This window comes from Lemur catta, chromosome 5 (genome assembly GCF_020740605.2).
Source record: "Lemur catta isolate mLemCat1 chromosome 5, mLemCat1.pri, whole genome shotgun sequence".
NCBI classification, from domain to species: domain Eukaryota; kingdom Metazoa; phylum Chordata; class Mammalia; order Primates; family Lemuridae; genus Lemur; species Lemur catta.
This window is the reverse complement of record NC_059132.1, coordinates 63,443,306-63,467,585: the sequence shown is the minus strand read 5'-3', so window position 1 is coordinate 63,467,585 and position 24,280 is coordinate 63,443,306. Positions and strand designations below refer to the sequence as shown.

The following is a 24,280-nucleotide window of genomic DNA, read 5'->3' as shown; positions in this document are numbered from 1 at the left end:
CGGGTACTAAGGTGCTCACATGGTAGTAATACTCACTGGGTGCTGGTCAGGTGGGGGGGTAGAGCGGGTGGGGAGGGTAAACCCGCAGCTAATGGGGGCGGGGCGCACTGTATGGGGGAAGGACACACTTGCAGCCCTGGCTTGAGTGAGGCAAATGCATTTCATGTAATCAAAGTGTTTGTACCCCCATATTATCCTGAATTGAAAAAAAAAACAAAACTTCCCAGCCTCCAGAACAAATAAATTTCTATTACTTATAAAAAAATTACCTCAACATTTGGTTGTTTAAAACAGGCATAAACCTTTATTATCTCACAGTTTCTGTGGGTCAGGAATTTGAGAGTGGCTTAGCTGGGTAATTCTGGCTTAGGGTCTCCCAGGAGGTTTTAGTCAATTTATCGTCTGAGACTACAGTCAGCCCAATCCCAAGTCGTCTGGAAGTCTGACTGAAGCTAGGCCTGACTGAGGCTCCCAGCATGGCCAGCGAATGGATGCTGGCTGCCTCAGGGGCTTCGGTCCCTCACCCACTGACCTCTCAGGGTTTCTTCGGTGTCCTAATGCCACGGGAGCTGGCTTCCCTTGCATGAGGGATCTCAGCAAGAGCAAGGCAGAAGCAGTAACGTCTTTCATGACCTGGCCTCGGAAGTTACTCATCATAATTTCTGCCACTTTTTCTTGTTTAGAAGTGATCACTAAGTCCATTTACATGAGGAGGACTATTGAAGAATTTGTGGATGTATTTTAAAGCTACCACCGGTCCCATGCCCACTTCTTTAGTCTCTCTCTCTCTCTAATTCTGTCTACTTAGTAATAGACTATACTGAGTAAATATTCCATGGAGTAAATATTTTTAAAACATTATTAAATTCCTAGATTTTAAATAGTCTAATAAGCAATATATAGTTTTCAATTTCTTTGTCACTAATCCCTTTCTCCAATTGTTCCTAAACTTTCTCCATTCCAAGTTACACGCTATTGTTCAAAAATAAATCTTCTGAGTAATTTGAAGGTCTATTACATAGCATTGCTGCTCCTGAATTGGCATCCACAAAATCAATTTTAATTCATTCGTATGTAGCTAAGTAATATATTTTATAAGACATTGGATCAAACATCTGTTCCACGTCTTTTGACTACTACTTCAGTAATTGAATTATTTTTAGAAAAAGCAATCAAATTAGTTTCTCATAATTTTAGACTGTTTATTGTTCATATTTCATGGCTTTTACAACATTTAAATGAGAGTGGTTGTCTTCTCTACAAAGCATTTCTTCTATTATTTCACTGCAAGCTAAAGCAATCTTATTTACCCAAGTGACCTGCTTCATAATTGAAGTCTTTTTCTTTGGAACAATGACAAACAGTGTTTATCTTATGGTTCCAAAACTGAAGGTATGTTTCTCTTCTGGTTTATTGATTTGTGCCTCTGAGAAACAATGGCAGGTATTCACAGGAAATGCTAGTTTAAGTGAAGCAAGAGTCCACCAAGTAAAAACTGTGCTGATAAACATAGAAATCATTTCTTCTCTCCAAGTCCGTAAATTGGGTTAACAGGATAGCAAAAGTAAAACAGTGTATCTAAATAGATCAAACAACCTTCTCTTTCAGTGAAAAAGTCATTAGACCAGTTGTTTTAATTCCTTTACTCATTCAATGAACATTTACTGTAAACCTGCTGTGTACCCATAGCTAGATTTAGATTTTAAATGCTCTAAACTCTGAAAGGATTACGGTTGCCATACTTATTTCCCAAATAAAACCAGTGCCCACATCCCACACAGCCAAGTAAGCTCCTATGGAACCTGATCTTCCTGCAGACATCAGTTATTAACTGTAGGCCAAATAAAATAAAATAATGACCTAATGGTGCTAGAAGAGTGACAAAAACAGACAAATTCTGGAAGGAAGACAAAAATTGGAAGAAGAAACCAGCATGAGACAGGACATGTTTATAGTTTTTATGGCTTTTTACTTGAGAGCAAGACTCCAGTGGTGCCACATGAAGTGACTAAAACTTTAACATAAAAAGACACATATTGCTGACATATTTCTGGCCAGAAAATAAAAGAAGACAGTATTCATAACAACAATAGCTACTAGAAAGTGACAGGGGAAAAATCTCATAAAAATTGGGAGGCTGAGACAGGAGAATTGCTTGAGCCCAGGAATTTGAGGTTGCTGTGAGCTAGGCTGACGCCACAGCACTCTAGCCTGTGCAACAGAGCAAGACTCTCTCACAAAAACCAAACAAACAAACAAAAAACCCTCAGAAAAAAAGAACCAGAGAACAAGAGCACTATGTTACATACAGAGAAACTGTGGCAAATAGAATACGATGACGATTATCTTATAAATCCTGAAAGAAAAATACTCTCAACCAAGAATTTTAGATCTAGTGAAAATATTCTTCAGATATGAAGATGAAATAAGGACATACTGGCAAGGCTCCACCAAGGAGAGAAACCACATTAGAGGTAAAAACAACAAAAGTGGAGACATGTTTTTTCACTAGGAAGAAGCTTGGTTAGGGAGAGTTGCCTTGGCTTCTCGAGAATTCTCAGTTCTGAGCCCCTACACCCATCTCCTTGATGGACGTCTTTGGTCTTCCTTTCCACGTTTCTCACTCTGGAATATAAGATAATACCATGGAATCAAAAGAATATTTCAGATGGGCACCTGGTCTTTCTCCCCCTGACCAGACTTAATATTATGCCATTCCTTTTATTCCTTCCTCCCAATTTGTGCAATTACAAAACCAAAATCAAAGTTCTGTTTTAGTAAGTAACTCACAGAATAATCGACCCAGCACTATGCATCTTGTTTTTCTTTCAGTAAAACTGGTTTTGAAATTATGTTACAATTAGAGAGGCAAGAGACATCCATATTTTACGTGGACTGTTTAAAAATAAGTTACAACAAACATGACTGGAGAGTGGAAAGTGGAAGAACGGAATCAAGATGTACTCTTTACCATTCATAAAACACAGTAAGACGTTGCATCCCACCTACACCTCCTGAAATTCCTAGAGCAGTTAACCATGGAGCCAGCCTATGTTTCAGCAGTTTTTATATTTGTTTTTTCACTGCTCAACTTCAGGAACCTGTCTGAGAAAGAGCAGGGTGCAGCCTCTCTCCTGGACACCACAAGAGCAAGTGCAGGCTCACCATTCGCCATTTGTGTCACCTTGGTGGTTCCTCACTCAACCCTTGGCTATTGGAATTTCTTAGATGCTTTTTAGAGAAAGGACATAAAGTCTATGACTTAATTGCTTTAAAATTTTAAGATAAGAATCCTGTTCAAGCTGTGTTGACTCACAGAGCATATTGTGCACTGCCCCCAGGACAGCAGCTCAGAGGCATATGTAGGTCACAGGCTGCATTTATAATGATCCGTTCTTCAAGCCTGGTGTTGATTTGCTCCCTGGTGAACCCCGCTCAAAAGTTAACTTAAAATCCCTTTACGTGCTTTAGGTAGCTCAGAGTCTCAGCAGATCTTTGTCTCAAGACTTGTATCTTTTTCATTGTTACTTCCTGAGAAACTCTCACCAGCTGACAGTGTTAAGTTTGCAGAACAGTTAGGATTCTACAGATGAATATTCTGCCCCAAAGACCTTTTAGTCTACCACTTAAGGGCAGTGGCCAAAGCAGTACAAAATTGTCCTGGTTTACCAAGGTCAAGGCAAGTGAGGTAGAGCACTGAAAAGGTCTGGTTGGATGTCACATACAAATTTAACAAAGGTAGTTTACCCTAAGTCTTTGGCCCGAGAGCCAATGGCACACATGGTCACAGGTTATGATTGTTACCCAGGACTAGCTTCATGGGTAGACACACAAGGCTCAGAAATGCCCTGCATTTGGTTTAATGGTCTACTGTTGCTGTCTTAAATTCTGGGTAATTTTTTAATAAAGGCTCTGCATTTTCATTTTGCACAGGGCCCCACAAATTATGCAGCCAGTCTGCTGTCACATTTTGCTCTTTACAAACAACATGAAGCAGGAAAAAGAAAATGAAGAGCCAATAGAAGCTGAAGTGGCTGAGGATCAATTATGGCTATGGGGGCTCCGTAGATTTCTCTCTCCATCCCCAGCCCCCTTGGCCAGCCTGGGCCATTCAGCACATTTTGAAATTATGCCTTCTGAGTCCTCACTTACCATCTGTTCTGATTTCACATAAGAAGCTGAACAATAGTAAAATACATGCTCATGCCCTTTTTTCATGCTTACTGGAAAGATCCACTGTATGGAATGAAGCTACAGGGGGGACTATTCTGTAGCACGAGGGCCTTGAGGCAGGTTGGGTTAGAATGATTCTAAAAGGAGTGAAGGTGACTTTCTGGAAGACATGAAAAGAGGCCTTCAACACTCAGGAAGAAGTAAAATCAACAATACAATGGCATCCCCAGAAAATGATTCAGTTTCCCCACTTACTGGCACAATCAGCCCAGAGTTCCACGGTACAGAAGCATGACAAAGGAGTATGAGATTGGGAGGCCCCCATGGTATCTCAGAAGGCCGTCAAGATAGCAGCCTGAACAAATAGGAATTTTGTCTTTTGTAAACAGAGAAGAGATAGCAATTTATCAAATGCAATTCCAGTTTTCTAAAACTCAGCACTTGCTATATGCAAGGGTGAGCCCAGGAGAGAAGGAGAGAGCTATGGATCCCTGGAAGGGTATTTCCTGTGTGTTGGTTAGGTAGAGGGTAGGCAGGGGAGTCACATCTGCCCTGGAGGATGGAGGAAGTTTGATTTGTGCTATATGGTATTTTCCATTAATTAACCTTCTTAATTAAACTTTATGACAAAAACATTTGTCTTTTATTTCAAATATCCCCAGGAGTGCTGGAAAAGGGAAACATACCACCAGGAATTATTCCATAAAAGTAATTGCCTAGAGGAATTCATGAAACAAATGTACCGATTCAAGTGTTACACATACTGTTAGTCACATCTGAAAAATCTTAGTACAAACAAAATATTTTTATTGTCTGTGGTTAGCATCAGCTCTGAAGAAGTCATTTTGTCATTTCAATGCTAAAGTGACAGATGTAGATGCTACAACAGTAGAAAGAGCAGCAGACTGGAGATATTGATTCTGGATCTGTCTCCTTCTGCCACAACCTAACTATAAGACATTGGCCAATCATTACCTGTATGGACTTCAAATGAAAAAGGAAATGCTCATACCAGTAGTTCTCAAAGTGTGATACAAAACCAGCAACATCAACACCATTTGGGAACTTATTAGAAATGCAAATTAAAGACTGAACGTAGAAAAATGGCTAAGTTCACCCACTTGTATCATCCCACAAAAATAAGAATTCCGCACCTATACCCAGACAAAAATCTCTTTGTGGGCGCCTCAGGATTCAGGTAGGAGGTTATAGAACCCTGGTGGAGTTCAAGACCTAGAAGGATCATTTTGAGAGTTCAGACCTGCACCCAGGTGGCAAACCTACCAATTGGGCTCCCAGGTTCAAGCCCAGAAATGGCCCCATTTTCCAAGAAGCTTAGCTGCAACCAAAACCATTTACCAAGTAGTCTAAGACCAATCACACACACACACACACACACACACACACACACACACACACACACACACACTAGAATCTTGGCAGAGAGACTCATCTGCCTGCTGACATTGGTCTTAGAAGTGGACTGAAAGTTTTCCTGTGGCTGAGCTCCAGCCTGGTCAGCTGTGGTCTCAGCTTAGTACTACTCACACAAGAACCCAGAAGAAGACTTGCCCATATCTTGCAGCCTGGGAGTTACCCATTGAACTGAGTCTTAGTGACAACAGGCTTGCCAGCTTCTGTCCCACAGCAGATCCTTTGTGGGCCCAGTCTCAGCTTTGGCCCCTCTTGGAACAGTCAGGCAACTATCTCACCTGTGTAAGAAACTGCTGGGAGATATGAGCCTCTCTGGGCCACTGGGGCAGCCTCCATCCCACAGCAGATTCTGAAGGGGCCCAGTCTCAGCTCCACCACCTCTTGCTGCACTCAGGGAACTGTTCCACCTGTGTTGAGAACTGTTGGAAGACATGTGCCCATCAGGGCCCACAGGACTAGGCTCACCAGCTACCATTCCACCACCAATCTTAAAAGAGCCCACTCTTGGCTCTGGCTCCTCTTGCTATAGTCTAGGGACTGACTTGCCTGTTCAGGGAACAGCCGGGAGGTAACCCCGCTGAGTCATTGGGACAGGCTTCCAGGCTTGAGCCCCTTGCCAGCTTTCCCACACAGCCTGGGTACCCTCCTCGAGTCTTCCCCAGGTCCATCAGGCTGGGCACCACACCAACCTCAAAGCCCTTGTGAGATTCATAGCAAACCTGAGCTTCAGGGGACCTCTAGTGCTGAAATAATTGTAGCAGTCACAAGCTTAGGGAACACAAGTCAGTCTGCTTAGAATCTCTGAGCAGGTCTACTGAAGAAAGACAGGGACAAACAAACCAACACTGTGAAGACTAGAATAAATACCTAATTCTTCAATGCACAGACATCAATGCATGTCAACCAGCATCAAAAATAAGCAAGGAAATATGACCTCACTAAAAGAACAAAATAAGGTGACAGTGACTACCATAAAGGAATGGAGACCTGTGATCAGTCAGACAAAGAATTCAAAATAACTGCTTTCAATCCCAGTGAACTAAAAGAAAACACAGAGAAATAATTTAAAGATATATCAGAAAATTTTAACAGAGAGACTGAAATAATTAAAAAAAAATCAGAAATCCTGAAGTTGAAAAATACAATCAATGAAATGAAAAATGCAATAGAGAGCATCAATAGCAGAACTGATGAAGCCCAATAAAGAATCCATGAACTAGAAATACAATTCTCAAGCTTCATTCAAGACCTACTGAGTCAGAAACTTTGGAGATACGCCTGGCAATCTGTGTTTTAACAAGCCCTCCAAGTGATTCTGATACATGCTGAAATTTGAGAACCACCAAACTAAATGATCTCCAACTTTCTTGACAGCTCAAAAATTCTATAGCACTGTCATCATTATCATCATCATCAGTAATATATATCAAGAGCTTCCTCTGTGTCTCCCACCCCTATTCGAGGTACTTTATGTATAATAATCCATTGAATTATCACAACACCCTGAGAGACAGATTTTATTATTACCACCTCTTGGCAAACAAGGAAATTGAGGCCTGAAAGTATCAGGTAGCTATGGTAGAAATGCACCACCAAATATTTCTTAGAGAAATGACTTATTCTTCCAGCTGTCAGTTTCTTCAGCGTTTTCCTCAGCTTCAGAAAGCCACCTTGCCCAAAGGTATATTTTTTCCAGCTAAGCCTTTATAAAGTAATAAGTCAAGCCTGAACCATGGGGAAGATCTGATGGGCATATAGGCTCTAAAGTTCCCCACTGGATTGGCCAAGGTTTTGTCTGACCTGCATCACAGTTTAGTTTCTCTCTCTGCCCAATCTTGCTTGCTTCTCCTTCCTTTAATACCTTTCAGGGATGTATTGATCCTTAAATATACTGCACACCAAATTTCTCAGCATCTGCCTCTAGAGAACTCACTTTATAATAGTAGCCGAATGAAGACTAAAGACCAGTAATTGGTGGAGCTGGCGTTCAGACTCAGGCAGATGGTCTCAAAGCCTTAGGTTCTTAACTATTTATTATATTGCTTTACATCCTATAATTTGTCCCCCACTTGGACTTGGAAATTAGTGGCACAAGCATTTTAACATGAGCCTTTAGAAATAATTTAATTTTACAAATGAGGAAACTAAGGCCAGAGGAGATTGCTCCAGGTTGCCCCTGGTTGGTAGCAAATAAGCACTGACTTGATCTGAAATGTTCTGACTCTCAGTGTTCTACTGTGTCAGTTTACTTCCCACTTTAAGGAAAATCTTCACATATTATAATACCAGTAAGATAAGGTCTTTGTGGTAAATTATGATTTTGTTGGGGAACACTTGGCCCATAGCCCAGCTGCAAGTAATCTATTTCTAAATCTAAAAAGATCACTAACTGGTAATATGCTTAGAAAAGGGGCTATGGAGCAGATGAAGAAAAGAAAGCAAAAACTGTCGTGATAAAAATTAAATAAGCACTTCCTAAAGATCATAAGGGCCTCTCCAAATTCTTGCAACATTTCTCTTATAGAGGCTCAGAAATTACCCCTTCACGTAATCCCCTGAAAGGTGCTAAAGCATAATTAGAAAGAACATGCCCCCACTTCTTCTAGGAAACCTTCAGGTTGGCTAACAGCACAGGTTTCTGAGTCCAGCAGACCATGGTCCAAATCCCAGCTCTGCTCATACACATTGCATTATCTTAGAAAGTTTATTTCTCTGCTCCACAGTTTCCTCATGTGAAGACTGAGGACCTTAACAATACCTGTTTTATAAGGTTCTGTGAGGACTGAAAGCAATATAGCTCAGGACCTGACCCATAGTAAGTGCTCAGTAAATGTTAGAAGCTGCCCTAGTATTTGTTGTTATTATTATTATGGCTAATACACTTTCTCATTGGCTTGAATCACAAACCTTGGGTTGTAGGGAAAGAAATATAACAAGCATCAGTGGCTCTTCAGGCTGACTAAGGTGACTAGGTGGCCTTTTGGTCAGGAGGACATGATGATGGTTAATTGTAAGTAATGAAGTCCAGAGATATTTGTTGAAATGAATTCACCAGAATCACAGAAGGAAGTGGACCACCTATAGAGAAATCTAACCAGTCATGTAATAGCCCACCTCACAACCAATCTCTTAGTGCCACAAGCCCGTTTCCCAGGTGAACATTAGGAATCCAAGTCTATGCCCAAAACTCACCAAGTCCCATAGCAAGTCCATAGCAGCCTCACCTCTCTGCAGAAAAAAGTCACTGTCTGATTCATTTTCCCAAAGTCTAACACAAGATCAAGATCAAGCGTGGTAATTATTTACGCCTCCCATGTGCTTTATTGGAGGAAAACCTTATAAGATCAAATAAGACACCCTTTGGCCCAACTGGTTGCTCTTCCTCTTCCTTCCTGATATAATAGATAATAAAATAATTTTTCTGTGAAAAAGATGGACAAAACCATTATTTCTAGAATTCTAATAATAATAATAGCTATCATTAGAGAGAACTTACTACATGCCAGAGCAGTGCCAAGCATCTTACAATGCTGTTATTTAATTTAAGTAACAATCCCATGAAGAGAGTTCTGTTGTACCCTTGTGTTAAAAACATGGAGTACTCAACATCACTCACCTAGTAAATGCTAGGGCCAGGACCCAAACCCTGTCTCTCACCATAAATGCGTGATCTTATCCTCCTTGCTAGCTTGTTTATGTAATTATGTACCTAACACCTTCAGTACTTAGGTTAAAGATGAGTGTGTTTGGGGGTCTTTGTTACTCCCTGCCAGATGGCACAAGGCAATAATGTAAACAAGGCTACCCAGTCCTCCCTGCTGACTCTGGCAGTCAAAGCATGATTCTCAAAAGGGAGGATGAGGGAAAACCATGTCACCCAAGTCCCTAGTAGGCTTTATCAGGATCTGCTCTGTTCCAGCTCTGATCTTGAGTTGTGGCCAACACAAACTGACTCTGAGTAACTGAAGCTAGTCAGAAAGATATCTGAAAACTTACAGAACTAACAAGAAGACTATGAACTAGGCTCAAGTTTGGTAGGAACCATGGTGTCCCCAGAATTGAGGAAACAAGTACAATAAGATTATTATCACAGCCTGGGCAGACATCAGCATTGAGGTAAATAAACTCTAACTGTTTTTAGACTCTTTTATCTTTCTGTCCAAGATTAAATTCAGGAGCATCTAATGTGCCCAGTTTGGGTCAGGTACCTGCCCCATTGTTATGGAAGGACAGGTGTCTGATAATATACCAACCTTTTCATGTCCCATGTACAAATGTAATTTCTTGGAGTGCTGGTAGAAAGGAAGAGAGATGCTGAAGAATGAAAAAATGACTCATGTTACGTTTGCCTGAAAATCCTAGCACTGCTTATACATGTAATGTGGATGCCCTGAGGAAATCAGAAACAATCTAGAAAGGAGAAAGAAATATCAATACCCATAAGATATGGACATTTCAAAATGGGTCTTAGACTCATGGGTACTCTAAATGCAATTTATAACAGAAACATTAACTCTAAGCAGAATAGTCTAGAAATTCTGGTACTGGATAAATATCTAATCATGATGACTATAATAATCTAGGGACTTGAATGAAGGCGCAGTTTCCAGGAGACAGGGAGGAGGTGGTGATCCTAGTGAAGACGGTGACTCACATGCTTCAGAGAAAAGGGTTATTCTCAGGACTTTCCTCTCGAGAGAAGAGTTGTGAGCCAGAGGGCTGGCCCGGGATGTCAGAGGAGCCAGGGCCGATCAAGAATGTAGGTTGGATTTCATCCAGGAGGACTGGAGGCCGCTGGACCCTGCTCAAAGGAAACAAAATAAACACAAGATGCTTGGAAAGTAAAGAAGCCTGATCTCACTGAGGCAGCCAATTTCCAAACAGGAGTGATCTTGCGATTAAAGGAAGGAGAAGAGTAATGGAAACCTGGAAGGACAATGTCAAGAAGAGTCAGTCAGGCAAACCCTTTGAATCAATGTGTCATCTTCAAAGTTGGGCATTTCTGAAGAACATGCTCAGAGATCAGCCTTCTAAAAGCTTCAAACAGTGTGATTCCTGGGACAAAATGTTAAGTATGACCCTGACATGTAATTTGCAGTTACACATGAAGCAAAGAAACTAAAATATGTATTTAAAGTAAATAACCATCCCCCAATAAAGACCCCTTACTGGAGGCAGACACCAAGAACATAAGGACCACGGTAAGTCTTTTAGCCCATTGATGCTCAATAGTGGATGCTCATTGGAATTACTAGAGATTCCGATGTAATTGGTCTGGGGTACAGCTTGGGCATTGGGATTTTTTTTAAAGTTCCCCAGATGACTGTAATATTCAGTGAAGACTGAGAACTATTGCGGCAGGCTGAACTCAATTCTCATTACACAGCAAGCAGTTCCTTATGGGGGAGAGCACTTGTGTTTGATAAATTTGGAAAAACATTTAAATATTTCATTTCATGAGGTGAGTTACTTCATAGATTTAATAGCATACGGGGGTTTGTTCCAATAGTGATGACATACAAAATAAAGGTACATTTCCCTTGTAAAGCAGGGTGGTGGGGACACAAATTTCACCCACTTCTCTCCTCCCTCCTCCCACCCCAAAAGCAGCCTTGTTTGGATCACAACCGTTAGAGTTCCCATTGGCCGGTCAGAGAATGGCACAAAGATTTTAGGCTATTGACTCCATCTTAATACAAAAACTGATAACTGTACAGAATTTTATGCCTCACACAGGATTTCAAAGACGTTATCATATTTAACATTCATGGATGAAACTCAGTGAGGCTGTTGTGAGGAGGCATTACCATACAGAGCTGGGGAGGTTTAGTAACTTGCCTAACGTCACTGCTCTTTCTCCTTTCCCTGGAAATTCTCAGAAAATGCTCTGTTAGCTATCTAGGACTGTAAATACAGAAAAACAATAACTGAGCATACCATTAAAATTTCTTTGGTGAACATGGGCAGAACATAACTGGCTAGAGGTGGACATAATTCCATCACAGTAGAAACAATAATAGTGACGCTGTGTCTGAGTTCTAGAGAAAAAGCAGAATTCCTAAATTCTAACCCCACTTTGATACTCGGTCTCATGACAAGCCAGATGCCCATCAACAATTCTTGCCTCACTGGGATCTTTGCCATGTCACTAGACAAGGATGTGAGGTCAGACCTCTCTCATGGCACGCTCTTTAAGCACGTGCTCAAGGTAAGTGGCAAAGCAAACTGTGTGAGTGCCCATTATTCATTCCGCAGCTTTACTCAAGTATTTATTGAATATCAGTTATGTACAAAGTACTAGAGGACACTCGATGCAGAGAGACAGAAACATGAATTAAACGCAGATCTTTAAGGAAGCGCACATTCTCACAGAGAATATAAGACCAATGTGTAATTCCCACACAGACATGTCCTAAGAGAGGTACAGAGAAAATGCAATGAGGATTCAGATTAGAGATTATATTGTTGCTAAGTTCAGGTTTGGTGGATGATAGGAGGAAACAAGCCAATTCACCAAAAAGCCAATCTGCTAAAGAATTCCTTCTCCAAAGCCCCTACATGAGCCCACGATTGTGGAGGAGCAGGATGTGAACATGGAGAGACATGAAAAGGCAGATAGAGTGGGGGCTACCCAGGAACCCCTGGCTAAGGATTCTCAGTGATGAGAAAGTGAACCCATATTTTAAAATAAATTGACACAGGGCACATGTGACAAACAGAGAATCATTATTGCTTAACTGGGCTTGAGCAAAGAGTGTTGAAAAGGGAATAAGAAAATTTAAAAAAGGAATGTTGTACGAACAGATCTTGAAGAATGGAACAGGCAGGATTAAAAAGTCTTGACATTAGATGGGGCCCATGCTTTCCAGCAATGAAATAATATGGTCAGAATTCTGCTTCCAGAAGTTTATAATGACTGGACCTCTCTGGATCTGGAACCCCACATCTATTAAAAGAAAGAAGCGAGACAGCTGGGAAGCTTACCCAGTCTCCCACTTTGCAATCTTAGGATTTAATATGATTGCCCAAGAGGAAGCCATTGTATGTTCATCAATAGGGATCAATAAGATGAAAGGGATGGTTTGAAAAGACGAGGCTGTCAGCAAATATCTGTTGCAGGAATTACTGCGTTCATAGCACTCAGCACAATGCCTTCTATCCCGATGCTATATTGCAGATCTTTAGGAAAGCCTTTGATGTAAACCAACCACGAAGTATATATATGTCACCGGCTGAAGACAGGCAGTATGTTTCTCTTTTAGAAAGCATAATGATATAATTGCAAAATGTTTCCGATGAGATTTTCAAAAGAGGCGCTTGGGGTGGTGAAATATGTAACTAACACTCAGGAACTATTCAACATCCTTGTAGCGACAGCTACTCTTCATTTATTCAGCAGATTATTGAGCATTGCTCTGTACCTGGCGCAGTGCCAAGTGAGGAACACAGAAGGAAACCAAGCTGACACAGGCTTTTCTTTTGCACATTTGACAATGTAGTAGGAGAGACAAATAAAAATGCATATTCAAACTGCCGGCAGCGTTACCATAAAAAATGTCGGAAGTGATGAGCAATTTTAACCTATGGACCTAAACTAGAACAGGGTGTGCGACCAATGACAAGTCCTCTGTGAGACAGATGTTTAAGCTGAGACCTGAAGGATGACAAGTTAGCAGGCCAATAAGGAAAATAATATCTTGGGGGTTGGGGACAATCATTTCTTTTATCCTTCTGTAAGAGTATAGTGAAGACTAAATGGGACTTTATAAGGCAAAGGGTAGCAGGTGACAAATAATCCAGTTGCCCCAGTCCCTTAAAATCTCCAGCTATCCCCGCAGAAGAATCAGTAGAGAGAATGTGGTCCCTGATTGATCGACATCACCAACACACCAGGCTGCAGGTGTTCACATCCCACGCTCACCTCTTTCTAGATTGGATGGTCCCCATACACCTCTTGTTTTCACTTCTTCCCTCTAATATTAACAGGGAAGGTACCTGGACCTTGGGATATTGTTTTCATTCATTTCTTACATGTCGTTTTGAAAACGATTAAAAAGGAAAATTTGCCAAAAGAAAAAACTACCCGAAAGATTTTCAGATCAGCTGCTCACATAGTATATAATGTAGATACTGGAAGTCTCCCCCTCTTCCACCACTCTCTCCCCGACTTTCATTCCTATTTCCACAAATTTCTTACTACTGTTAACACACTGGACATTTTCTTCTCAGTTTTTCCTACTCAGACTTAATATTTTTTTATAAATGACTTTTCCATCATATTTCAAATGTCAAAATCCCCAGTATGGATAGTCCCAAGATATTTATCTAATATCACTCATTTTCAGGAAAAAATTCAGCCTAATTCAAGCACAAAAAATTCTACTTATCAGGGCCAGGAGCAGTGGCTCATGCCAGTAATCCTAGGACTCTGGGAGGCCTACCCAGGAGGATTGCTTGAGGTCAGGAGTTCAAGACCAGCCTGAGCAAGAGCAAGATCCTATCTCCATTAAAAATAGAAAAAATGCGTCGGGTGTGGTGGCACATACCTGTAGTCCCAGCTACTCAGGAGGCTAAAGCAGGAGGATTGTTTGAGCCCAGAAGTTTGAGGTTGCTATGAGCTAGGCTGACAACATTGTACTCTAGCCCAAGCAACAGAGCGAGACTGTCTGAAAAAAAAAAAAAATTCTATTATCAGCCCAATGTTTTCCTCTCCAGGGCTTCAGAATGAAAAAACTCTCAGTGGGTTCTGAACTGATGAAGACCTACTGAGACTAACAGCAATATTACTGGTGAGCAGCAAGGGAAAGAGCAACCAAACATCCAGGGTGATCAGTTTTTTCTGGGATATACTCTGTTGAGTATACATGTATACACAAATTGTATTCAGAATAGTAGAGTTTAGGCCAGGCGCGGTGGCTCACACCTGTAATCCTAGCACTCTGGGAGGCCGAGACGGGAGGATTGCTCGAGGTGAGGAGTTTGAGACCAGCCTGAGCAAGAGCAAGACCCCATCTCTACTAAAAATAGAAAGAAATTATCTGGATAACCAAAAATATATATAGGAAAAATTAGCCGGGCATGGTGGCACATGCCTGTAGTGCCAGCTACTTGGGAGGCTGAGGCAGAAGGAGTTTGAGGTTGCTGTGAGCTAGGCTGATGCCAGGGCATTCTAGCCTGGGCAACAAAGTGAGACTCTGTCAAAAAAAAGAATAGTAGAGTATACACTTTAAAATGCAACAAGTGCCATATAAGTACTTTGTAAAAGAAATTAAGAATATTTTAGTGAAATTGTCGTGTATATAGCCTTTGCTTCATTAAAAAAAAAAAAAAAAAGCTAACACACCTGGAAAAGAGTTAAGGCAAGTGCAAATATCTTATTACCAATATACTTTATAAGGCCTTAGTTCAGAGAAGCAAGAAATAGGAAATGTATAAAAAACAATTTCAGCATGTAAAAGAGCAATGTCAAATACTGATGGGCATTTGTTGTCTATTATTACAGAAAAATGAGACAGGAAAAACAGGCTAAATGTCATTTTAAAAAAGTAGGTTAGGGGCTCAAGCAAAGTAAATTGATTATTGTCAAATTAATTTTAAGGCCAATAAGCATATAAATGCAAATCCAATCAAATATTTCTCCAAATTACCCTCCTTTTAAACTCCCGTTTTCCAAAATAAAATTAAACCATATACTGCAGCTCCCCCCACCCCACATCCTCACTGGTGGTTAAAGGAACCAAGCAAAGCCGCTTTTAAATTGCTCAGTTCATGGGGAAGATGGAATCTCTTAAATGGTTTTCGAGATATATTTGTCATTTTTACTTTACTTTGAGTGGAAAGTTTACATTACAAAGAGCACAAGGGTGGAGCTAAAAGTCCACCCCATTTCTGTCCGTCACTTCAGTCAAGACATCGGAAGGAAATGATCTGCGGTTGCACAAGCTACCACCAGAGGGAGCCACGAGGAAGCAGCAGAGCCAGGAAGGAAAAAAATCATCATTAAAAGCAACTAGAAAGAAAATAATGTTTACCTTATTTAGGTATTTTTGAGACATATATTTTGATTTATAATTTAATATTTCATACACATAAATAAGGTAGAAAGAATAAAAGGAAACACCTAGGCACCCCCCTCCTAGCTTAAGAAATAAGGCATTACCAACCCAGCCCCCCAGGCTTTCTCAACCTCCTCAGCCTCCCTGCACCTCAGAGGGAAACACTGAGTCTGCTATTTCTCATCTCCATGCCTCTTTTTAATTCTTTTTAATATAAATGTGTAAATCCCTTAAAAATGTGGGGGCTTTTTTACATGTTGTTAAACTTCGTGTGGTACATCATACTAAACATGTTCTTCAATACCTTGTATTTTATTCATGAGATCTATTCATATTGATACATGTGTTAATTAATTCCTTTTAATGAATTTATATCATTCCTTTGTGTTGATAGACTATAATTTCTATATCTATCACCTGTATTCAAAATAAAGCACTCCTAAATTTAATAAGAAAAAGATAATCTAATAGAAGGGCAGGCAGGAAGTATATGTGGAAAGATGTTTAAGATATTACCATCTTATGCCTAGTGCAAAAACAATCCTAAACATGTCCCATTCTGTTCACGTAAGGGTTTCTCTAGGATACGTACTTATGAGTAATCATACTAAGGTAAATTTCCACAGCACCGTAGAAGAGTTACTGTTCCATATCCTCACACATACTTGATATTCTTGGGTATTTTTTATTTTTCCCAATATAATGCATGCAAACTGGTTTCTCATCTTGATTTTAATTCTCATTCTGATCACTACTAGTAAAGTTAAGAATAATGTCATATATTTATTAGCTATGCATGATTGGAAATCAAATCCAATTTCTCTATTTTTTCTTTTGTTATCTATGCTTTTGGTGTCATACCCACAAAATCATTGCCAAATCCAACGTCATGAAGCTTTCTCCCGGTGTTTTCTGCTTAGAGTTTTATAGTTTTAGATCTTATATTTAGGTCTTTGATTCACTTTTGAGCTAATTTTTGAATATGATATAAAGTAAGTATTCAACTTCATTATTTTGTATTTGCAATTGCCTCTCAACATCACTGATTGAAAAGAGTGGCTTTTTCATTGAATGATCTTAACACCCTTACCAAAATTTCACATATTTTCTTAAGTCAGCAATATTTTCCTTCTATCAGTCAAATTCCTTCTTATGTCAAATTGCCAGCAAGTGCCATACCCCTAGTCTTCATGTTGCCTTCTATAAAATGGGGATTTCGGCCCATGAAACGCCATGTAATGATTAAGGGCAGTATTTTGAAGTTAGATGGTTTGGATTAAAAATATGGCTCTACTACCTCTCAACTGTGTGACTGTGAAAAAATTATTTAGCTTTACTAGGCCTCAGTTTTCTCATCTTTGAAATGGATGTAGTCATAGTACCCACCTCATACAGTTGTTCAGAAAATTAAATGAGATGGTCCATAAAGGGTTTAGTTCAGTGCCTGGCACAGAGAAAACATTCCATAAACAGCCCCTGTGTGCTTTAGATGCCATCAGCCCAAAATGCTCCACACAGAGCTGTATAGGAATATAGTATATTCTGGGATCAGCTTCTCAAGTGCAGTGATCCTCCAATGTAGGGACCAGAAGTAAGTTTCCTTCCCATTAAAATTTGATTAGGTGCCAGCAACCTCCCTGGTGACACACCATATGGAAATGCAGTGTAATAAACGCTCACCCCCTGTCACACCCTACCCTATGCTCCCATCCCCACCACCAGCAAATGCTTATTTTCACCTCATACCATCAAGCGCCTTCATGTGGACTGCATTCCATCCAGTGTTCTCTGTTACAGGGATGCCCCACTCCAGAAGGCATGATCCACCTCTGCTTCTCAAGGGCAGTCTTGGGAACCTGGCCTGTAGATGGTAGATACAGGGACCAACTGATCAGCAGCCTTATTGATGACAAGTCAGACCCTGTTGTGTTTGCGGTAGGGCGCTTTCTCCTGTTGAGCACTAGAGGACGCTCTGTACATTCCTATAGGAAGTGCTGCACCCATAAATATCAGTATTCCCACCTGAAAACACACAAGTAGAGCAACACAGGCAAAGACTTACCCATGCACATACATGTATTTAGCTATACAGGCAAACATTCACCTATCATCACAAACATAACACACACCTTCACAACATAGATAGGTACGTATGTACACACTAGCATATGTGCACAGACACGCATTCATCAGCACAGTCACATGTCCATAAAAACTCACAGAGACATACAAATAAACTTTTCTACAAACACGAAAGATGCATTCAGATACACTCACACAGACCCACACAGATCCATTTACACACACACACACACATATGTACAGACATAAACATAGCTGTAGACACAATCGACACACTTTCACACCCATGACCTGACACTGGGCTGGGATCATTATCTACATGCTATACATAGGGAACCGAGCCTCAGAGAGCCCAAGTGTTTTATCCAGGGTCACACAGTAACAGATGGTACAGTTAAGATTAAGCTGCAAGTAAGTTCCCAGTAAGGAGCACTGTTTCAAAAGAGGTAAGTTGCTGCTGCTCATACTTTTTTGCAATTACTCTAGTCCTAGTGCCAATTCAGCTGTTGTTCCTTGAGAGCTGTTGTTCTGAAAGTTCCACCTTCAGATTCACTGACTATTTACCTGATAGTCTTTTGCCAATTGAAAGCATCTCCTCGTTTATTTTATTCTCACCAGGCACAGGGAAACATTTAGACCATTCTGTCTTTGCAATTGCCTCTCAACTCCCGGGATAACAGAGGTGACTCCATGGCAGCCCTATTGCAGCCTAGCTTACCAGTAGCAGAAGGCAGGAAAGAGAAAGAAGATGGTCTCTGATTCAAGTCCACCTTTCAAATCTCACACAAATGCATCTAACGCACATCCAGAACGCTAGCTGCATTAGAGTTCGGACATTATAGATTTTAGCCTTTACTCGCCAACTATTAATAGAAGGAGGGTGAAATGAGGTTTGAGCAAGTTGCTCCACAGTGTCAACCACAGCAAAGCTGCAGTTTGTAAGTGGTGAAGCCAGGATTCAAAACTGTGGGTTCTGAGCCCCTCTCTTACTCAATAATCTTATATGGACTCAAACAAATAATATGATAGAATAAGTGGTGAGGTTTTGGGTAGGAGAAAATGGGGAATCTCTGAAAACTGGGCTTTTTACTGTTTTTACTGGTTCTCTAAAAAAGCAAAGCCTGAGGTAGAAGAGTCCTCTGCACTGTTTATTACTTTATTGGGGAACAGAAGTGAGGACCCAGCAGGGGAAGCTGGGAAGGAAGGGGAGCCAGGACAAGAATGTGCTTTTGAGCTGGCCACAGCCAAGTGCAACTCACGGCTGGATCTGTGGAACTGCACCCCTGAGAAGTCATATAAAGTACATCTCAGCTCAGTAAGATTGGAAAGGGGGTTCTGGTTTCCCACCAATCAAAAGTTCACCACCAGAATGCTAATTCCACCACCATTTCCCAGTTGCAAATGAATCTCTTAGGAGACAGAAGTGACTGAACAAGGATGGTTAGTTAGTTTGGTTTTAATAGGCCTTGAATGGGCCAGGCATGGTGGCTCACGCCTGTAATCCTAGCACTCTGGGAGGCCGAGGTGGGAGGATCGCTCCAGGGTATGGTGGCGCATGCCTGTAGTCCCAGCCACTTGGGAGGCTGAGGCAGAAGGATTGCTTGAGCCCAGGAGTTTGAGGTTGCTGTGAGCTAGGCTGACGGCACGGCACTCTAGCCTGGGCAACAGAGCAAGACTCTGTCTCAAAAAAAAATATAGTCCTTGAATGAATGTCTCGTGGAGTTGGGGCTTGATTCTGTAAGCAGTGGAGAACTGCAGGCATGTTTTGAAAAGGAAAGTGGAATGGGCAGAGGGGGCCTTCCCTAGTTGTAGGATCTCCTTACAGAATCTTCATCATCTACTAATGTGAAATATTTGTGGAAGTTTCCTTTGCATCCTTTGGGAAATAGGCATGGGAGAGATGAATCACCATTCCCACTTCCAGAAGAGGCAACATCAAGCAGGACCCATGGAAGATGGTAAGATTGGGTTGGCCAGAAATTAATGTGGCCAATGGATGGGACTGGACTGGAAAGTTTTGTTCAAACTGAGATAACTTTCATTCCCCTGGGGGGGAAAAATTAATGCTTCCGGGGTGGGGGAGGGGAACAGAAGGATAACATTTTGTCCTCCCTTAGGGATTGGGGGATTATGTAGTTGGCGGCTCTGCCTTCCCTTCCAGTATCTCATCTACACCAGTCCCTGGGCTGGGCATCAGCCTGGCATTGCCAAGCCAGATGGTGAGGCTTTTGCTGCCAGCGTCATCCAGTGGGATAGAGCAGACTTTGCTCCCTGCCTGCTGGCCTCTGAGTATTTCAGTATACAACAAAATCAGGGCGGAAAACATAAGCCGTCTTTCACTTGTGTACCAGTTTATAATACAAACCACTTGTCCAAATATTTACACATTTAATCTCTGCAATTTTCCAAACTATTCTGATTTCCTATCCTTATATTTCTCTCCTACCCTCAACCAGAGTCATTTGTGGACAAATTACTTAACCTCTCTGTAGCTTAAATGAAAAAAAAACTGGAAAAGGCAACAATCCTAACAAGTCATAGTCCTTACCTCAGGTTTCCGGGCAGATAAAATAACGCATAAAGAGTGTTTAGCACAATACCTGGCATACAGACGGCCCTAAATAAATATTAGCTGCTATTGTAGTTATCATTTTTGTTGTTTCTATATTTTATAGTATCATAATCATTGTTATTTTTATTCTTATCACCATCATCAGGGGTTTGGTCCCATTATGAACCTTCTAGAACTAACCCTAAATTATTCTGAGATAATATAAAGTGCCTAGCTCAGTATCTAGTATGGAGTAGCACTCAGGATAAGCTGCAGATGCTAGCTGCCTTTTCCCAAGGGGGCAGGGGTATAAAATCACCACCTCCAGGACTCAGGGATAAGCACTTCCAGGTGCTAGCTCTGTGATCTCTTCCTAGTAACTGGAATTCTTACGTGGTCCTGTGATGATGATTATTTAATGGTTATGAGCACAGACTTTACAGCCAGACTTCCTCAGTTCTAATCCTACTCTACCTCTCAGTACCTCAGTTTTATGTTTAAAATCAGCAAGTTAATAGTCCTGACTTCATGGAGTTTTATAAAAATTAAATGGGTTAGTAAATGTAAAAGTGCTTAGAAAAATGCCTAGCACATAGTAAATACCATGTAAATTTTAGCTAATATTGCCTTTTTTTACTCTGCTGTGCCTGTGGGCTCACCTAATGTTCTCATCCATTTCTCTCTTGCTTCCTAACCACACGCGTGCACACAGGCGTGCATACACCACACACACGGACACACGGACCTCTGAGCTGCTGATGGCTCCCAGTGGTAACACAGATTCCCAACTGTAACATTCTGTACTGACACTAGGGTACCTCATTATTGTGATAGAAATTCAACTACAAATTGCATGATGAGGTTGGAGTCATGCCAAAAAGGCCCCCTGCTTCCTGATTCAAAGCCACAAAGAGTGACAGTATTTTGGTGTAATAACAGAGTTCACCTTTGACAAAGGCCCACAAGTTTGACTTTTTCAGGCCTCATGATTGGCCAATTTCAAGGACACCACCTGACAATACCAAAACTTTCAAGATCTTCATGTGTAAACCAGTGTGTCCATTTATTAATTTACAACAATAAATACATTCAGTGAGAAATAGAATAGTATTTCATATTATCTAGCCAACACACTTTGTTCCTATAGCCAAACTACTCAGGTAATCAAAATTCACACTGTTGTACATAGGAGTTGGTTAACAGATCTGAATGTTAAACCGTCAGGCTCTCCAAACATGATGTATCCATCCCAACAAAAGGGATATTATCTGTCCCTTGACAACAAGTAAAGTCATTGAGTCAAAATGTCTTCTACTCAGAGTGCACCTATATATTAATTGCCAACATTTGCCTCTAAGACAGGCTGGTTTTCTGTTGTTGTTTCCATGGATGACCAATTTGTTCTACCTCGTTAACTGACATAGTGTTTTGGAGGGGGAAAGAAAGGAAATATGCTAATAAATTTAGTCAAGACTTGATCTGGACTGAGATCTATATCTTTAAGATGAATTTGCACTATTTATTCTGAGGACTCATTAATCACTTTTATATTTAATTCTTTCAGAAGTAATCTTATTGCCCTTATTTCTATATTTTTGAGGGACATTATGTTCTACCCCTAGGAAGTGCCTACATTCTCTGTTGGACTGCTCCGTGATGACGGCTGTGCCCCTGAACTAACATTTTTTATAGATTTGATATGCTACTCTGCTTGACCAGTCAAGCTGGGCATTTGCCTATCACTCTGGCTCCTTACCTGTTACTTCCCAGTGCAGTCCAAGTCCTAAACTCTAACTGTTCCTACTTTTAGGTGTTATACATCTTTATCAACAGATACAGCATTTATGCTGTGCTAGGGGCTGGACTGTGCCCCCCCCCAATTCATATGATAAAGTCCTAAGCCCTGGTTCCTTAGACTGCAACTGTATTTGGAGATAAGATCTTTAAAGACGTAATTAAGATAAAATGAGGCCAGGCGTGGTGGCTCACACCTGTAGTCCTAGCACTCTGGGAGGACTCGAGGTCAGGAGTTCGAGACCAGCCGGAGCAAGAGCGAGACCCTGTCTCTACTAAGAAATAGAAAGAAATTAGCTGGACAACTAAAAGTATATAGAAAAAATTAGCTGGGCATGGTGGCACATGCCTTTAGTCCCAGCTACTCAGGAGGCTGAGGCAGGAGAACTGCTTGAGCCCAGGAGTTTGAAGTTGCTGTGAGCTGGGCTGACGGCACAGCACTCTACTCAGGGCAACAGAGTGAGACTCTGTCTCAAAAAATAAAATAAAATAGAAAAATAAGATAAAATGAGTTCATATGAGTGGGCCCTAATTCAATAGGACTGGTGTCATTATAAGAAGAGAAGATTAGGAAACAGACACTCACAGAAGAAAGACAATAACATATGAAGGCAAAGGGAGAAGATGGCCACCTACAAGCCAAGGAGGGAGTGCAGTCTACAAATTGTTAACACAAAACCTCTGTTAATGAATCTAGTGTGTTTTATCCTAAACACTAAATGTCTTAAAACTGTAAGCAAGTTTATGCATTAAAATGGACAAGGAACTGGGCAGCTTTTCAACTACTAGTCATAAGGAATAACTAAAACTCACTTGATCTGTTGAAGTACGCAAGCACGTCCTGGAGCTGTTTGCTTCACCACCTGAGACACAAGCCTGCCGATCATTTATCTGATGAACAGAAGGACCCACAGCCCTGATGGATCCTCTGCCCTGAGACGAGGTCCACGTGTCTTTGTTCCTGATGATACAAGAACAGAAAATTCATAAAGCATCACTGAATTGGTTTTCAGAGAAGGGACCATCATAGGACAGTGTAGAGTGAGAGCACTCACTAGAAATTAAAAAAAATAAATCCAAAGATGTTTGCTAAATGCAGAAAACCGAGCCGGAGGCACCAAGGTGCCACATACCAAGATCTCAATGGAGGATTTTCTAATTGTCAACATCTGCTTTAGTACTCACCCAAAGCAAGACGGGAGATAGGAGGTTAGGGGGGAATTTAGTTTTGTTCTGAGAGGAAGAGACGTTGCTAAGCTATAATCCATCCCCCCAAAAAGAATTTAAAATAGAGTTAAAATAAATTGCTACAGCAGAGGACAGAGAGAGAAACATAAAATTATTGTTGTTTTTCTCATGCATATTATTTATTTAATTAGTTCTATTAATTAATCTACTAATTGCCATATGAACAATAGTCCTATTGTTGTTTTCTATCACTAATAGCATTTATGTGACAGAGAAGTTAACAATGAAGGATGACACATAATTTCAAAAACACCATGAATATGAAATATGGAATAATTTTATGTTTTTATTTAAAGTAATTATCCATCTGTATATAATTGTTTATTATGTATTATGGGGCGGTAGTTTTTTGTTGTTTTTCTGTTTCTCCTGTGGAACAGGAGGGCAGGTCTCAGAAGCAGCACAGAAAGATCTAATTACATTTAACTCTCTCACTATATGGCTAGAACACATGCCCCTGAGCACATAATCATTCATGAGGAGTTTATCATTCTGACAAGACTTGCAAGAACAGAACAAGAATGCAAGAGCACAAAACATTGCATTTTAAGCCAGCAAGGGCTGGCGCAGAACACTGTAAGGAAGCACATTTCATATAACACAAAATCTATGACCTCAGCAGATCATCGAGCCAACAGCAGTGTATCCCGATCAACCAAGGAGGACGATTTGGGCGTGGCTTACTATACTGATGAAATAGGTTCCTTCTTGAATTTTTTATTTATTGTAAATTTTTTAAAAACTATTTTAATGCTATTTTAGTTGTTTTCACCCAATTCTTTATTTTCTAATAGAGCTTAATTTTGCCATGTGAAAATTTGCCGGGCACTCTATTTCTTAGAAACACCCTCCATTCACCAGATAAGAGTAGGTAGCTTACTGCATGTTTCCAGCCACAAAATTTCCTGGGTTTGATTGATAATTTTATTTTCACTTTCTTTGG

The 24,280-nt window shown here is 40.7% G+C and overlaps 1 long non-coding RNA gene across 1 annotated transcript; it reads right to left on the bottom strand.

Annotated features, from left to right (window-relative positions):
* Positions 1 to 2,604: 2,604 nt before the first annotated feature.
* On the bottom strand, positions 2,605 to 23,026 carry LOC123638423. Its single transcript, XR_006735348.1, has 3 exons — positions 22,903 to 23,026; positions 17,409 to 17,523; positions 2,605 to 2,625 (listed from the first exon to the last, which is right to left on the bottom strand). It is a non-coding gene; the product is annotated as an uncharacterized LOC123638423 (long non-coding RNA).
* Between the last annotated feature and the right edge of the window lie 1,254 nt (positions 23,027 to 24,280).